The following is a 19,138-nucleotide window of genomic DNA, read 5'->3' as shown; positions in this document are numbered from 1 at the left end:
GCAGTCTTGGTTGAGAGCACCAATTTGTTGCTCTTGGCTTGGCCAAGAGCAACAGGAACGAGAGCAACATGGTTGCCCTCAACCTACTGCATGGTAGCCCCTACAGCTAGGTTTCCTAGCTACAAGGGGCACCCCTAGCGGCCAGGGTTTCTTGGCCACAAGGGTTGTGCAAGTGGCCATGAGTTATGGCCGCATGGGGCACCTGCTGTTAGGATCAAGAGCACTAAGAGTGGGGGGGTGAATTAGTGCAGCGGAAAACTTTCAACGATTAAAACTGCGTTCGTACGTTGAAATCCGATTCTGACATAAAAGTCATTTCGTGCAGATAATAACTTTGAAAGCTTACAGAAACGTATTTGAAGTAAAGTAAGGAAGGTAGTTTGTAGTGAAGATAGAAATCATAATGTAAGCACAAACTGAAATATGATGTTCGTACGATAAAACCGATTTCCATCTTAACACCAATTCGGAAAATACTAAACTATGAAACAAATTCGTAAATGAGCAGAAGGCAGTAAGCTATTGAGGAGGTTTGCAGTAAAGATAAGATGCTCAAAGTAAATGCAAACCGAGATTTAGAGTGGTTCGGTCAATCTTGACCTACATCCACTTTTGGCTTCCTCCACCAATGAGATCACCGACGTCCACTAGAGGCCTTCCTTCAATAGGCGAAGGCCAACTATCCTTTTACAGTTTTACTCCTTTTGACGGGCTTAAAATACAACCCTTACAAACTTTTCTCTCCTCTCTTAAAAGATCAAAACTTGAAAAAAGAGGGAGGACAACTTCTAGCCTTTATAACACTTTTGAGCTCTAAAAATCACAGAGTAAGATTAGATTTTCGGTGCCCTTTCATGCAAGAAAGGGTGGATATATATAGGCCCCAAACTAGTTTGAATTTGGAGCTCAAAAATGTCTTTTCCTAGATTTCCAGGGTCCTGGCCGTACCACCTCCTGACTAGGGCGGTACGCCTGGCAGCTCAGAAACTAAGCCTTTGGACGGTGCCACCGCTTCACAAGGGAGGTTGCACCACCTAGTCTTGCTAGGAGACTGAGCCCAAGCGGAGCCACCGCCTGCCTAGGGTGGTTGCACCGCCCAGCTTTCCTAGGAGACCTTCTCTTGGGCGGTGCCACCGCCGACCTTGGCGGTGCCACTACCTAGCAAGAATTCTGGTCCGAATGGATTGATCCATTCAGCCCAATTTAGGTCTGTCAAGGGCCCAATTGCCCCCAGATTAAGTTACTAGGATCACCTCCCATTCCTAACTTAATCTATATGCTAACTATAATATTTCTTAAGACATTTACTACAGCTTGCTCCGGTGCATCAATCGCTTCTTCCAGCGAGCTTCTGGCGAACTTCCGGTGAACATCCGACGAACCTTCGGCGATACTCCGACGGACTTCCGACAAACTCCTAGACTTACGACGATCCACCTGGCGAGTTTCGACGAGCTTCTTTTGGCAAGATCCTAGACTTCTCGGATTTGTTCTCGCAGAACCTCCGACGACCGTCCAGACTTCCGTCGAACTCTCGAACTCCCAACGTGATCATAGTCTTAACTCCGGCGCACCTCCTGCTGCATGTCTTACTTTCATCATAGTTAATCCTGCACATTTATCTCAACATATAGATTAGATAACAAATGACAATTGACTTCATCATCAAAATTCGAGATTCAATAATCTCCCCCTTTTTTATGATGACAATCAATTGGTAACGGAGTTAACCTTAACTCCCCCTATCTATATGCCGTACTTGAGATAAGTCATTCTTGAATTCAAGGCCTTTGAATTTAATAGACTTATTGATAAGTTAAGAACTCTTAACCTTATCAATTACTCCCATCATGATTCCTATCATGATGTATCTTATAGAAAATGATGTCAAGACTTGACATCCATTCTCAAGTTTTACATTTCAAATATGAATGATGGTAGCAGTTCAACATAAGATATCAACATGTAAATTTACAATTTAAGCTTTTGATATCATAACGTAAAGCAAAAATTTCAAGTGTTTAGCAATCGTAGCATTTAATCACATGGTAAGATATCAACACGTAAAATTATGATGCAAACATGGCATAATGCAAATATGACAATCATAGTTATCATCAATTCATATATTTTCGATGGTGCAAGCATGGCATAATCATAGCATCAATACTCATAGCATCAATTCATATATCTCTCCCCCTTTGTCATCAACAAAAAGGAGAACGATATAAGCAAATTTTAAGTATAAGTGCGGTATTTATTCATGCCATAACTAGATTCATGTCATTTTCCAATAGTGAGTGATAGGATACCAATTATACAAACATCTCAAGGAAAATATGACATGGAGATAGCTTTTAATACTTCTTCCTTTTTATTTGTTATTATCTTTTTGTATGAAGGAGGAAGGCTATTTGTGATACCAGCTATTTGTGAGTTTACTTTGAATAAAGTTAAAATCGATGAGAGATTAAATCATACTCCATTTTTACCAGGATCAAGATATGTATGTAAAACAAATCTTTGCAAGTAAAAACACTAGCATCCATATTTCAAGAAGGAATTTACAAGTAGGAATCATTTTATCAAATCCATTTCTCAAAAAAATATTTTTCACATGATAAGTGTATGAGAGATGTTTTTGCTAGTTGATTTCATATGTCAAAAATCAATGATGAGAATCAAACTTGATATAACATATGCTTATTAAGTTCAGAAAAAGATAATGTATCGAGAAAATCCGATTGTTAGGATACCACTAGTTAAGAGAATCCGAAAATGAAATTAACACTATCATGCATTCGGACAAGACTATACTATAGATTTTCAAATACAATCATGAAGACAAAACATGCTCATTATTATGAAAAATTTTATATCCAAAAAACATAATTTCCAACATGTAATTTTAGGCATGTAATGGCAATCAAGTGATTTGATCATTCAATTAATAAAGTCCGAAAAATGATTTTAACAAGTTTATGCATTCGGACACATTAACATTCATAATTTTCTTCTAATGAAATCAAATTGTTCTTCACTTAGAGGTTTTAAAAATATCATATAGTTGATGTTTAGTATTATGGCAATATAATAACACATTAACATCATGGCAATACATCAACATCATGGTAATATCATGACACATTAACATCATGGAAATGACACATCAATTTCATGGCTATATTACTTTCTTAAATCATATTTATCATGGAAACCAAGACACAAGGTTTTCAAAGTAGGCATTATAGAAACATTGAATTTCAACGTGAAATCCGACAATGAGTAATAAGATTAAGCAACGTAACCTGCATATTCTCACCAATTAATACATGAAGTAACCATATCAAAGTTTTGTAGTCATCAAGGCATTGTGATCAAGGTGAGTAACATAAAGAGTTTACACCAACGTAATTATTACAACAAGAGGTGATTGTGTCCACATATACAAGTTTATTCAGGAGGTGGAAAATTAAAATGCCTAAATAAGGAGTCAAATTGTCGATGAATTTGCTATATCTCAAATAGGATTTAATCTTGTCGATGTTCAAGCCGATCTTGTCTTTGTTCAAATCGATCCATCTGAATCCCAATGTCTTCGATAGATGATGTAGGAGCTTGCTCAAATGGATGTGTTTCCTCAAAGGGACAGATCAAAGGAGATTGAGTACCCCTAAAGACTAGTGTTTCGGATTTTGGTTCAGGTTGAGGGGGATCGGTTCTTCTAGGCATTCTAACCCAATTATCGTTTCTATAAAAACATCTCAATCGGTGAAGTAGATTTTTATTTATTATGCTAAACCTGTCTACTTTCATCACTTCTTCGTCGGGTGGTATTAGAATATCGTAGGCTTTAAGTATTCTAGTGATTATACTACCATATGGAAGCATCATGTCTTTCTTAAATAGTTCTATCATATTTTGTTGGATAAGGTAACCAAAATAGATGTTATGTCCTTTCACGATCCAATACATGGTTCCTAATTCCATTTGACTTACTTCATCATGGTGGTATTGTTTAGGGAGAATGAGGCTAGTTATGATATGATGAAGTACCTTAGTATTTAGTGGTAGTAGATGTTCACAGCTTTTAGGAACTATCACTAAGTTGGGATTACCGAAAATTGTTCCTATGGCTTCAACATATGTTGTCCCAACTGTTTCATTATCCCACGATCCTCTAAAATAAAGACCTATATTTTTTACGGGAATGCCTATCATGTCACAAATGAATATATTCGTAATTGAGATGTGTTATCCTAAGAGATAGGTAGACACTCTTTATTCTTCATTTACTTGTAGATTGTTGTAAAACAATCTAACAAGTCTTGGATATATGGGTTCACTAATTTGTAAAATTGGGAGTAGATCTAAGTTTGCAAACCATTGGATTGTCTCTAAGTCTCTTAGTTCATCTAGATCTACATGTTTTCCCTTATTGACTCTTCTAAATTCGAAGGAAAAAAATTTTTCAACATGATATTTTGAATCGAAAATGATAAGATCAAAGTCTTCTTCAATCTCCTCTTCCCTTTGTCCCTAGAGGATCTTCTAGAGCCCATAACTACTACTATTTAAGAAGATAGTAATGAGCAAGAGTAAATGACTCAAAAACAGAATTTAAAGGCTTCTTAGAGAATACCTTAAGAGAAGGAGAGATTGCTGATCTTTTGCTTTGAAATGAGGAGTATTTGGGATGCTAAGATGGGAGAAATGGAGGTGGAGAAGCTTTGGTGGTGTAAAGAGGGGAAGGGAGTGAGTTGGGGTCGGTTTCACCACCGGCCCTAGCTCGGTTTAAAAGGGGGCAAGATTGCGGGTAGTTGCACCACTGGCTGGGGCGGTGCAACCGCTTGCAACCCGTGACAACCGACGGTGCTACCGCTAGCTGGGCGGTGCCACCACCTATAGGCGGTGAGCACTTGTTTGGGGGTTGTATGGTCTAATTTGGATGTTTTCAACTTGAGGAGAGTTTTCATTTGTGGAGCACTCAACTTTACTTTCGTAATTATGTAAGAGTTTCCATTTTAAGATGAGAAATTTCGTACATTCAAGATAGATCTTGTGATGCGCATATTCTACTTTAAATGTCGTACACAATTTTAGACAAGTTCATTGCTAGTCATAGGTGCCTAGTAAGCCAATCACGTGAGTGATGGCACGTGTGACTTGATACAGAATCTTTGTGCTTATTATATTTTGGCATATATCACTTTATAACTATTGCATATATGCATATATATATTATGATGTCCTTGAATTTGTGCAATGGGAATCGGATCGTGATGAGATCACGAAAATGAGATCGATTCACCGTTAAACACATATCCTAAATAATCCCGGTCATAGGTTACTCGAGAGGGACATCATTATAACCGGATAGACTGGTGTGCTGTATACCCATCCATATGATGGATGCAGCTGGTCTCATAGCTGCTCATGTAGGGACACTAGAAAAACAGTACAGGTGCTCATTGGAGAATAAGTTCACTAATTGATCCGCTTACGGAATGTTGGATGGTTGATGATGCCTTATTGTCAAATAGCGATTCCGCACTCCTAGTGGTATATCTGGTCCTTAGACTTGAGACACCAAGGATGTCATGTATGAGTGCTCCACTCTTTGATACCAGACTTATAGGTTTGGCTGTCCCAGATCTAGTACAGCTGGTCTTTGGGAGTGGTAGTCGACTTTACGAGGGTTATTGAGTGTCAATAGAGGATCATCCACTCTTGACATAGAGAGGAATGTCCCATGTGTTCTTACTCAGACAAATCCCTGACCAGGGTCATTCAGGTTGAGAGAGAAAGAGTTCTCCGGGAGAATCCGATTAGAGCAAGTCTCGAGTAGAAATCGTATGGGTCTGACAGCACTATGCTCGATATACGGTCTATGGGATATTAGATGGATGAGGGACTATAGGTATATGGTAACTGAGGACAGACAGGTCCAATAGATTGGATTCCCCTATATCATCTGGGGACTACGGCGTAGTGGCCTAGTACGTCCGTAGTCGATGAGTCAAGTGAATTATTACAAAGATAATAATTAACTGAGTTAGAAGGAGTTCTGACAAGTATGACTCACGGTTAGCTCGATATTGGGCCTAGAGGTTCACATATATATGGTAGGAATTGCGATGAGTAGAGGTTCAGATATGAGATATCCGACGGAGCCCTTGTCTTATTGGATATCCAATAAGCCCTTGAATTATTGGATCCCATGGACGAGATCCAAGAAGAGCCCATGAGAGATTATTGGATAGAGATTCACTAATCTAAAAGGCTTGGGTTATTGGATGCAGATCCAATACCCACTAGGCCAGGATCCATTAGGGTTTGATAGGGGACCTCTATAAATAGGAGGGATTCAGAGCCTCATAGGTTGGAGCCTTTGCTTGCCTCTCCTATTCTCCTTCCCCTCTCTACCTCAGAGCAGGCCTTGAGTTTTGAGGAGCGTCGTCGCAACCCTGCTGTGTGCATCACTGCTAGATAGGAGCACGCTTGACCTCCTTCACCCTCTCTTAAGGATCTGTAAGGAAATAGGGATATAAGATCTCCCTAGGTAACACAATCTACTCTATATGCAGTTTTAAGTTTCGTGGATTTTGCGCACCAATCTCCGCATGACGACGAACATCTCTTTGGGAATCGGGGATTTTTTTTTCTTGTTCTTCCGCTGCGCATGTGATGTTGCCCCCAAGATTTCCCAACAGTGGTATTAGAGCTAAGTTGTTCATGCGAATGATTGGTTTTGAACTGCGTGTGTTGTGTTTAGGAAGAATTTTGACGTCAAAATCGTTGATGCAAAAACAAGGAAGGGTAGCAACAGTTGCTGCCCTCGATCTGTGTGCCTGCAGCCACCTACAATGGCAACCGCAGCCAGGTAGCACAGCACCGGCGCATGCGCAAGCACTGTGCCTGCAGCAGGCTTGTAGTTGGCGGGGCTGGCAGCCAACGGGTAGAGGTACCGTAGGGCAGCGACGCTTGCGACCATTGGTCACGCGGGGTGACGCGCCGCAAGGCAACGATGCTTGTGGCCATTACTCCCGCGGGCAAAACCCCGACGAGGCAGCACCGCTAGAGTAGTGGCAAAACCCCGACGAGGCAGCACCGCCTGCAGACGCTGCCTCACGGGCAAAACCGCCCGCGGGGGCAGCGCTACCCACGGGGGCGCCCACCTGCGGGGGCGGCGCCCCGGCCCTATTGCACCTGCTGCCGTCGGCAGGGTGGCGACGGCAGCAGCAGCAATGAAGAGGGAGAGGGGCTTAGGGTTTTTGGGCAAAAAGATAGTTTTGCCTCTTTGAATTTGAGAAATTCTAGTTTTTGTCCTTTATCCAAATTACGAAAATACCCCTATGAATTCAGAAATTTCCTATATGTCCCTGATTTCATAAAATATTAATTAATTAAAAGGTTTAGTTGATTATTATTTTTATCATTATCTAGTAGTCCTACATGATGATGATTATTTATACATGTGATGTATGATGTGTGGACGGATGATCATGGATCGTGTGATGTGTGTACTTGTGATTATTATTATTGAGGTCTGCGAGCCTCCATTATATTTCTCGTTTATTGTCGGGCCTGTGTGCCTATGTGTTAGGACTCTAGCTAGGAGAGTCCTAATTGAGAGGGACATTCATGTAAAACCTACCTAAGCCGACCCTTATTAAAGAGGTAAAGAGGCCGGCTAGGGTTAGGAGGTTGTTTGTTAGAGAAGAATTAGGAGTTGTAAAGGAATAGGAGTCTTGAGTAGAAGTCCTATTAGGAGTCGGTTAGAAGTAGGAGTCTTGAATAGGAGTCCTATTAGGAGTTAGGGTTTAGAAACCCTATAAATAGTTATGTATTCCTCCTCTTTTGATAAGCAATAGATGAATCTTTTCTGCAGCCTTTGAGCAGCAACTTGGAGGGAGGAACCCCTATAGAGTTCTAAAGAGGCCGATCCCCTAAAGAGATCAACCCCAAGTTTAGAATCTGCAAGGGTTCTAACACCTGGTATCAGAGCAACGTTCTTGGCGTCTCGCTGCCCTTCAACAGCAATCCATCAACCCTCCACAACCGCCCAAAGCAATTCCCACAATTGCTTAAGAGATCGTTGCCAAATTCCACCGTCATCTCCACCACCACTGATCATCCATTGATCTCCCCGTGAATTGCAACAGGTTCTGGTTTTCTACCTTACTGCTGCTGCAATTTAGTTATCCTTATTTGAAAATCACAAAAAAAATTATTCCTATATTGCTGCATAAACTTTTCGTCATAAAGTTTTCATCTCTACGACGAAAGATACATTACAGAATTCCAACCGTATAGCATCATCTGTTTGATCTTGCTGTTGTGTTTTTTCTATCCAAATCTCTATGAAATTTTTATGACATCTTTGACATTTCCTAACAGCAGATTTCCTTTGGTTTTGTCAAAAAATTCTCAATATAAACCATTGATATTTTACGTCTAATCTGCTATACTTGAAAATCTGCATTGTAAAATTTCAACCGCATAGCACTGTTTGTTTGATCTTGATACTACGTTGTTTCTATCCAAATCTCTAAGAAATTTTTATGATAGCTTTGACACTTCCTAACAATGGAATTTCCTTTGGTTTCATCAAAAAATTCTCAATATAAACTACTGATCTTTTACGTCCAATCTGCTATACTTAAAAATCTGTGCTGTAGAAAATTTTAGCCGCATATTGTTGCCTTAACCCATCTATTTGCAATTTTTTTTTAATGAAATTTCTTATACACCTCATAGATCATCTTGGCTTCCATCTAAGATTGATCTATTAAGAAATTCATCTCTAAAAACGATTTTGTATTGCTGCAAATTTTCGTAACTTGCACCAATTTTGCAATCGCAACTTGCACCAATTTTCTTACTGTTATACTACAGATATTTTCTTGATTAAATTAGATATCCTTGCTGTCATATAAACTGTGATTTTGCTATCAATTCCCTCCTCAATTTTCTCAAGGTTTTGGTGAAAATTACGTCGAGAAACCGTTGTTTCTTCGATGACAATTCTACTCTTACAAGATAACGCATACTTGCTGCAACTTCCACTTATTTCTATCAAACCTTTGCTACCATCTAACACAGATCCAAAACTTTCATCTACAGCCCTAAAACTTCACCAAACCATACCCTCAAACTGCACCCAAAATAGCCACAAAACAAGGCTAAACTGCAGCCTACATCCACCAATCCACCAACCCTTTCAACTATCACTTCTCTCAACCTATACATGCCTTTAACCCAACAACAAAAGAAAGATCTTAATATCATAGATTTGGGGGCATATACTATGGCATCTAAGGAGGCAATCAATGCTATATTCAAAGCCTTAGAGGCGCGAATGGAGGATAAGATTCAGACGCTCTTTACTGAACTCAGATTGGGCCGACCACTAAGCCCGAAGAAATCATATCAAGGAGAGAGCTTTGCCCAATCACACTAAGCCCGAAGAGATGACTTCCAAGAGAGGAGTGGCTCTATGACTGACCCCAACTATCCACGCATGAGAGTGGACTTCCCTAGATGGGAAGAAGGAGACCCGATTGGTTGGATCTCGTGTGCGGAGCGATATTTTCGGTACCACAAAACCGTGGATGTATCTATGGTGAAAATTACAGCTATACATCTTGAAGGGGATGCTATACAGTGGTTTGACTAGTTTGAACATACTTATGGAGTTCTTTTATGGTGACAATTCAAAGAAGGACTGTTGATTCGCTTCAGACCAACCGATTACGAGAATATTGATGGACAACTAGCAAAGATCCGACAAACCTCCACCATTCAAGAGTACCAAACCAGGTTTGAAAGGTTATCTAATAAAAATTATGATTGGTCTCAAAAATAGCTATTGAGGACCTTCATTGAGGGCTTGAAGCCAGAGATCCGAGGAGAAGTTAAAGCACGACAACCGTACACGCTTATGGCAGCTATCTCTTTCGCACGACATCAAGAGGAGCAATTGAACCATGAAGCTCGGAGGACTAGGGTCGCTCCTCAACCAGCAATATTGAATCCCTCAGCCCCCCCTACTATCGACCGAGTCCCTACACCAAAGAGGTTAACAAGAGAAGAGCTTCGGGAACAATATGCGAAGGGGTTATGTTGGCATTGTGACGAACCGTGGAGCCGTGAGCATCGCTGTAGTAAAGGGACACTTCTTATGATTGAACCAATAGAAGAAGAGGTCCTTGAACATTCAGAAGAGAACCTTGAACATAAAGAAGATGCGGAAGAAGAGTCACAACCGATTGACGTTATAGTACACGCACTAGCCGGCTACTCAAACCCGCAAACGATGAAAGTTGGAGGCCTTCTCAAACAACAACCGATCACTGTTCTCATCGACACGGGCAGTACTACTAACTTCCTAAATAGTAAGCTTGCTATTCGGATAGCATTACCTATCGAGAATCGCTGCAGGTTTGATGTTAAGGTCACCGACGGACGGATTTTGAATTGTGATCGTAGGCGCCCGCAGGAGAAACTATTGCTGTAGGACCAAGAGATAATTGCAGATTTCTTCCTTCTCCCTCTTAACAATCATGAGGCTATGCTCAGAATTAAATGGTTGACGACATTAGGTGATATTTCCTGGAATTTTATGAAACTAATTATGAAATTTTACAGTAAGGAGAAACAAGTGACATTGCACGGGAAACGTGGGGGCGACATAACAATGATTTACACACAACAAATGGAGAAGGTTTTGCATAAAGCATGCAGCGGCTTTTTGGTACAACTTGAGCAGCAAAATAAGGGAGAGCCAACAGAATTTGAAGATCCAAATCTACCTCTTTTGCTTGCTGAATTTTTAAATATATTTGATAAACCGCGCAACCTACCTCTTACCCGTCGGCATGATCATTGTATAATGATTCTTCCAGGCAAATCTTCAGCAAATGCTCAGCTATATCAGTATCCACATCTCCAGAAGGATAAAATAGAAAGGATTGTAAAAGAGATGCTCAAAACAGGAGTTATTTGGCCAAGTTGCAATCTCTACTCTTCATCGGTGCTACTTGTATGCAAGAAGGACGGAACAAGGCGAATATGTGTTGATTACCGAGCTCTCAATGGCATAACCATCAAGGACAAATACCTTATTCCAATAGTAGATGAATTACTAGATGAAAGGGATCATAAATCTTCACAAAGCTGGACCTTTGATCTGGGTATCATCAAATACGAGCGTGCGAAGAAGACATATGGAAAACCACCTTTTGAACACACAACAACCATGAATTTTTGCTTTCTTCAACAGAAGGTGGAATATCTTGGCCATATCATATCAGAGGAAGGTGTGGCAGTGGACCCCTTCAAAATTGGAGCAATGCAAAACTGCCCGACCCCGAGAAATATAAAATTGCTACATGGCTTTCTGGGTTTAACAGGCTACTACCACAAGTTCATGAAAAACTATAGAAAGATTAATGCATCACTTACTTCCTTACTAGAAAAAGATGTCATCCAATGGTTGGACAGAGCCTCCGCTTCCTTCGACAAACTTAAGGCAGCCATGACAACGACGCCAGTGTTAACACTACTAGATTTCAACCGACCCTTTATTATTGAGGCTCATGCATCTAGAGTCAGAATTGGAGCCATTCTTATGCAAGATGGTCGACCACTCGCATACACTAGCAAGACATTATCTCCCTCCCATCAAAATAAATCAATATATGATAAGGAGATGCTCGCCATTGTGCGCGCAGCAACGAGGTGGAAACCCTACTTGATTGGTCGACGATTTCAAATTAAAATCGACAATAAAAGCCTCAAGTACTTTCTGGAGCGAAAGATATCATCCCTTGAGCAGCAAAAATAGCTACTTGAGCAAGCTGAAGTTTCGGCCGTTTCACTTACGACCAGCGACTTCTTTGAGGATATTACGATGGAATGGTAGGAAGATTCAGAGACTAGTAAGATTATAAAATATTTGGAGGAAGCACCAAGCTCCGTGGCTCATTACAATTGGGACTCAAAAAAATTACACTATAAGGGACGCATTGTGCTTATTATAAATTCTACTTGCATCTTCACGAGCAGATTTTGGACAAAGTTATTCTATATGCAGGGTACTAAATTGAAAAGGAGTATGACATATCACCAACAAATCGAGGCCAGACAAAAGTTGTAAATAGGTGCTTGGAGACAGCCCAAAGCCACCCACCAAAAATGACTATCCAAGGAGAACTCTAGACCCAGCCAAGTACCATTATTGATCGACGGATCGTGACTCGACGACGACGACCCACTACTAAAGTGCTAATACAGTGGGTGAACCTACCAACAGAAGATGCCACTTGGGAGAACTATGACGACTTGAAGATCAAATTCCCAAAATTCATGAATCGTCAGCCTCGAGGACAAGGCTGATTTGAAGAGGGCGGGTTTGTTAGGACTCTAGCTAGGAGAGTCCTAATTGAGAGGGACATTCATGTAAAACCTACCTAAGCCAACCCCTATTAAAGAGGTAAAGAGGCCGGCTAGGGTTAGGAGGTTGTTTCTTAGAGAAGAATTAGGAGTTGTAAAGGAATAGGAGTCTTGAGTAGAAGTCCTATTAGGAGTTGGTTAGAAGTAGGAGTCTAGAATAGGAGTCCTATTAGGAGTTAGGGTTTAGAAACCCTATAAATAGCCATGTATTCCTCCTCTTTTGATAAGCAATAGATGAATCTTTTCTGCAGCCTTTGAGCAGCAACTTGGAGGGAGGAACCCCTATAGAGTTCCAAGGAGGCCGATCCCCTAAAGAGATCAACTCCAAGTTTAGAATTTGTAAGGGTTCTAACACTATGATTAAGTTGTAATCACATGAGGAGGCGCAGCGGGAGCGTGGATGCGATAGCGGGACCCACGCGACGGACGATCGCGATGCATGAAGATGCATCAAGATGTCGACGGAACCGATGAGGATGAGATGGACGATCACAGGCCATGGAGATGTACCATTGCACATATAGATCTTGATGTGAGTGATTAAGCCTATTGGCTCAGGCCTAATCACATTAGGTTGTGGTCCATGATCATCTGGTGTGATTGCTTATACACATACTAAATATATATATATATTTGCATGCGATGTAGATATATATTAAATATGTATATGTGTGACATATCATATTAGGAGACCAAATCATAGAAACATCTCTCTCGATAATATTAAGTCAGTAAACGTGAGGCAATTAGATTGACCCACGTGGCCTTCCATCATTATAAGTAGGAACCGATTCCCGGTGTAGGTTGAGTTGGTCGAGTCCCTCGAGACTCACCTATATCACGATTCACTATCTTGCTTATGACATAGAGATATCACCGGTGACATGAGGACATGGTTTGCTTGGTCGAGTCCCTCGAGGGTATATCATCAAATCAGACTCATCTTGTAACGAATGTGTTGACTTAACCGAGCATCATGGTTGGTCAAGTCCCTCGAGACCATGGTGATTCGGAGGCCGAACAGGACAGGAATCACAAGGAGTTGTGATCAGCAAGAGTTTCCTACCTTTTAGGCTTAGTGTGATTGGTCGAGTCCCTCGAGGTTACACTAAGACGCTGATTGGATCCTGATCCGCACTAGAAGTCTACCGGAGACTTCCGTTTCATGTGCTGAGGGTGTCGCGTGACTCGTTAGTAAAATAATGGGAGCATATTAAGATAGAAGTCCATATCTTGATAGTTTATTTCTTGCAAAATCTGCATGTTATTCATTTCTTCTGCATCTTTATTTTTAGAAAAATATCGCTTTCAAATCCCTTACGTGGCATACTTGATGTCAACCGCCTCACTGGTCCAAATTATACGGATTGGCTCTGTAACTTGAGAATTGTTCTCACGGCAGAGAAAATCGTGTACGTCTTTGATACAGTGATGCCTGCGCCCGAAGAAGGGGCAAGCGAGGATGAGATCGCTCGCTACGTGAAGTACATTGATGACTCCACTCTTGCTCAATGCTATATGTTGGGCTCTATGACTCCTAAGTTACAGAGACAACATGAAAAGATGGATGCCAGATCTATTCTCCTACATGTCTGTATATTGTTTAAGGAACAGGGAATGACTCAGCGATATGAGATATCCAAGAGCCTCTTCCGCGCTAGGATGACTGAGGGGACACCGGTTCAAAACCATATCCTAAAGATGATTGAGTGGATAGAGAAACTCACAGGTCTAGGAATGGTCCTAGAGGATAACTTGTGTGTAGACATTGTGCTTTAGTCCCTACCATATTACTTTTTACAGTTCATAATGAATTTTAATATGAACAAGCTTGAGGTGACTCTCCTAGAGCTCCTCAAAATGTTGAGGGAGGCAAAGAGTACTATTAAGAAAGAGAAGTCAGTTCTCTACACTGGTGATACCAGAAAGAAAAGGAAAGCAGAAAGGTTCCTTAAAAAGGGAAAGGGTAAGGGCAGACCATGTAAAGCAAAGGTTGCTAAGAAAGACCCAACAGAGGACAAAGGCCAGTGTTTTCACTATAACAAAGATGGGCATTAGAAGAGGAACTACAAAGAGTACCATGCAGAGAGGGCGAATAGAAGCTTGGAGAAGCTTCAGGTACATTCATGATCAATCTCCAATTGTCAGATTTTTGTGATAGTGCATTGGTATTTGATACCAGTATTGCTTATCACATCTACAATTTAGTGTAAATTCTAGCAAAGCCGAGGGGAGATTGGCGAGAGGAATATTGCATAAAGGTTTGTTTATGCTAGACACTACTCCACATATCATGAATGTAACTGTGTCCAAGAGGAAATGAGATGAGATGAACAGTGCATACTTGTGGCATTGTAGACTATGTCACATCCATAAAAGAAGGATTCAAAAGTTGCTAAATGATGGATATCTAGATCCATTCGACTATGTGTCATATGCAACTTACGAGCCTTCCCTTCGTGAAAAACTGACCAACTCTCCATTTAGTGGAATTGGAGAGAGAGCCACTGAGTTGTTGGAACTCATACATAGTGATGTATGTGGATCCATGTCAACTCATGCCATTGGTGGTTACTCCTAGTTCATTACCTTTACTGATGATTTCTCAAGGAATGGATATGTGTACTTAATGAAGTACAAATCCGAGGCCTTTGAGAAATTCAGAGAGTATAAGAATGAGGCAGAGAACCAGACTGGAAAGAGTATCAAAACTCTTCGATTAGATTGAGAAGGTGAGTACTTAAGTACAGAGTTTCCTCAGTTCCTCAAGGACCATGGGATATTATCCCAATGGACACCTCCTTATACACCTCAGCTCTATGTGCCTCTGGAAGGAGGAATCGTATGCTGTTAGATATGGTACGGTCCATGATGAGTTTCGCTGACCTACCCATCTTATTCTAGGGATATGCCCTAGAGACCGTAGCTTACCTTCTGAACAGAGTTCCAACTAAGTCGGTAGTGCCTACACCATATGAGATATGGAAAGGGAAGAAGCCTGATCTTAAAGTTGTTAAGATTTGCGGTTGCCTTGCCCACGTTAAAAGACACAACCCCGATAAGTTAGAATCAAGGACAGAGCGATGCAAATTTGTGGGATACCCCAAGGAAACTTATGGGTATTATTTCTATCATCTAGAGGACCAAAAGGTCTTTGTAGCTAAGAGAGCAGTATTCCTTGAGAAGGAACACATTCTTGGCGGAGATAGTGGGAGCATGATAGAGTTGAGCGAGGTTGGGGAACCAAGCTCAAGCACCACTCTATAGCCCGAGTCTGTTCAAGTACTTAATACACAAGTTTCAACTTTACATAGGTCTGATAGAGTATCCCATCCTCTTGAGAGATATGTGGGACATATTAGAGGAGAGGATGTTGAGGATATTGATCCTCAGACCTATGAGGAGGCTATTATGAGTATAGACTCCTGGAAGTGGCAAGAAGCCATGAATTCTGAGATGGATTCTATGTACTTCAACAAGGTTTGAAACCTAGTTGATAGACCCGAAGGTATTGTACCCATCGGTTGCAAGTGGATCTTTAAGAAAAAGATTGGAGTAAATGGAAAGGTAGAGACCTATAAAGCAAGGCTAGTGGCTAAGGGGTATCGTCAAAGGCAAGGTATTGACTATGACGAAACCTTCTCACCCGTAACAATGCTAAAATCCATCAGAATTCTATTGGGTATTGCAGCACACTATGATTATGAGATTTAGCAGATGGATGTGAAAACTGCATTCCTCAATGGGAACCTTGAGGAGGAGGTGTATATGATGCATCCTGAGGGATTCGTGTCCAAGAACTGCCTAGATAAGGTGTATAGGTTGCTTAGATCCATTTATGGACTAAAGCAAGCTTCTCGAAGTTGGAACATAAGATTTGATGATGCAATCAGATCTTTTGACTTCGTTAAAAACGAAGATGAGCCTTGTGTGTATAGTAAGTGGGAGCGTTATCACCTTTTTGGTGTTATATGTGGATGACATCCTGATCCTTGGGAATGACGTAGGAATGCTATCCACAGTAAAGGCTTGGTTATCTAGACACTTCTCCATGAAGGACTTAGGGGAAGCATCCTATATCTTAGGGATTCGAATCTATAGAGATAGATCCAAAAGGATGCTTGGCTTGTCCTAGTCTAGGTACATAGAAACAATTGTCAAAAGGTTTGGCATGGAAAATTCCAATAGAGGTCTCATACCGATGAGACATGGGATATCGCTTTCTACGAGTATGTCCCCAAAAACTCTAGAAGAAAGGGCGAACATGGATATGATACCTTATGCCTCAGCAATAAGGTCTATCATATATGTCATGCTATGTACTAGGCCTGATATAGCGCATGCTTTGAGTGTCACGAGCAGGTATCAGGTGGATCCAGACTTGGAGCACTTGAAAGCAGTAAAGTGTATCCTTAAGTACTTGAGAATGACTAAGGATCTTTTACTAGTATATGGAGGTAGTAGCCTTAAGGTTGAAGGCTACACAGACTCAAGTTTTCAGTCTGATATTGATAATAGCAAGTCAAATTCAGGGTATGTGTATACCTTGAATGGAGGAGCAGTGTGCTAGAAGAATTCCAAGCAAGATACTACTGCTGACTCGACCATAGAGGCGGAGTACATTGTTGCATCAGATGCAGCAAAGGAGGGAGTCTGGGTGAAGAAGTTCATCACAGATTTGAGAGTCGTGCCGGGTAGCGAGAAGCCGACTTCCTTATATTGCGACAACTATGGGGCGATTACTCAAATAAGGGAACCCGGGTCTTATCAGAAGTGTTCTGAGAAGATTCCAGCTTATCAAAGAGATCGTAACCCGAGGAGATGTAGTAGTGGAAAGAGTTCCATCCCAAGATAACATTGCAGATCCACTAACAAAGTCGTTGTCTTAGATTATCTTTGAGCGTCACAGGGGTCTGATGGAGATCAGACACATAGGTGAATGGCTTTAGGTCAAGTGGGAGATTGCTAGTCATAGGTGCCCAGCAAGCCGATCACGTGAGTGATTGCACGTGTGACTTGATACAGAATATTTTTGCTTATTATATTTTGGCATATATCACTTTATAACTATTGCATATATGCATATATATATATTGTGATGTCCTTGGATTTGTGCAATGGGAATCGAATCGTGATGAGATCACGAAAATAATTTCGGTCATAGGTTACTCAAGAGGGACAACGTGATAACCGGACAGAATCGTGTGCTATATACCCGTCCATATGATGGATGCAACTGGTCTCATAGCTGCTCATGTAGGGACACTAGGGATACAGTACAGATGCTCATTGGAGAATAAGTTCATTAATTGATCCGCTTACGAAATTCTGGATGGTTGATGATACCTTATTGTCAGACAGCGATTCCGTAGTCCTAGTGGTATATCTAGTCCTTAGACTTGAGATACCAAGGATGTCCTATATGAGTGCTCCATTCTTTGATACCAGACTTATAGGTTTGGCTATCCCAGATCTAGTATAGCTGGTCATTGGGAGTGGTAGTTGACCTTACGAGGGCTATTGAGTGTCGATAGATGATCATCCACTCTTGGCGTCATGAGAGGAATATCCCATGTGTTCTTGCTCAAACAAATCGCTAGCCAGGGTCATTCGGGTTGAGAGAGAAAGAGTTCTCTGGGAGAATCCGATTAGAGCAAGACTCGAGTAGAAACCGTATGGGTCTGACAGCACCATACTCGATATACGGTCTCTGGGATATTAGATGGATGAGGGACTATAGGTGCACGGTAACTAAGGATAGATAGGTCCAATGGATTGGATTCCCCTGTATCGTCTGAGGACTACGGCGTAGTGGCCTAGTACGTCCGTAGTCGATGAGTCAAGTGAATTATTAGAAAGATAATAATTCACTGAGTTAGAAGGAGTTCTGACAGGTATGACTCACAGCCAGCTTGATATTGGGCCTAGAGGGTCACACACATATGGTAGGCATTGCGATGAGTAGAGGTTCAGATATGAGATATCGACAGAGCCCTTGTCTTATTGGATATCCAATAAGCCCCTGAATTATTGGATCCCATGGACGAGATCCAATAAGAGCCCATGAGAGATTATTGGATAGAGATCTACTAATCTAAAAGGCTTGGGTTATTGGATGCAGATCCAATACCCACTAGGCGAGGATCCATTAGGGTTTGATAGGGGACCTCTATAAATAGGAGGGATTCAAAGCCTCATAGGCTAGAGCCTTTGCTTGCCTCTCCTATTCTCCTCCACATCTCCACCTCAGAGCAGGCCTGGAGTTTTGAGGAGCGTCGTCACAGCCCTACTGTGTGGATCACTACTAGAGAGGAGGATGCTTGACCTCCTTCACCCTCTCTTAAGGATCTGTAAGGAAACAGGGATATACGATCTCCCTAGGTAACACAATCTACTCTATATGCAGTTTTAAGTTTCGCGGATTTTGCGCACCAATCTCCGCACGACGACGAACATCTCTTTTGGAATCGGGGATTTTGTTTTCTTGTTCTTCCGCTGCGCATGTGATGTCGCCCCCAAGATTTCCCAACATTCATGACTTATTATCCAAGTTGGTAAGCTTCGCAAGTTTATGACAAACTTTGCTTGCAAGACGTAAGTTCATGATATAGTTGGATATGAAGGTAAAGAAGAAATCAATTCGATGAGTTCAGAAATCCAGAGGGTATGTGAAGGGAGAATT

At 41.3% G+C, this 19,138-nt stretch overlaps 2 pseudogenes; one reads left to right on the top strand and one right to left on the bottom strand.

Annotated features, from left to right (window-relative positions):
- LOC135596441 (uncharacterized) overlaps window positions 1–6,994 on the bottom strand; it is a 63,153-nt pseudogene extending 56,159 nt beyond the window's left edge.
- Window positions 6,995–13,863: 6,869 nt separating this feature from the next.
- Window positions 13,864–17,131, top strand: LOC135596695 (uncharacterized; annotated as a pseudogene).
- The last annotated feature ends 2,007 nt before the right edge of the window (window positions 17,132–19,138 follow it).

Source organism: Musa acuminata, chromosome BXJ1-11, assembly GCF_036884655.1.
Source record: "Musa acuminata AAA Group cultivar baxijiao chromosome BXJ1-11, Cavendish_Baxijiao_AAA, whole genome shotgun sequence".
Lineage (NCBI taxonomy): Eukaryota > Viridiplantae > Streptophyta > Magnoliopsida > Zingiberales > Musaceae > Musa > Musa acuminata.
This window is presented reverse-complemented; position numbering and strand designations above follow the sequence as displayed.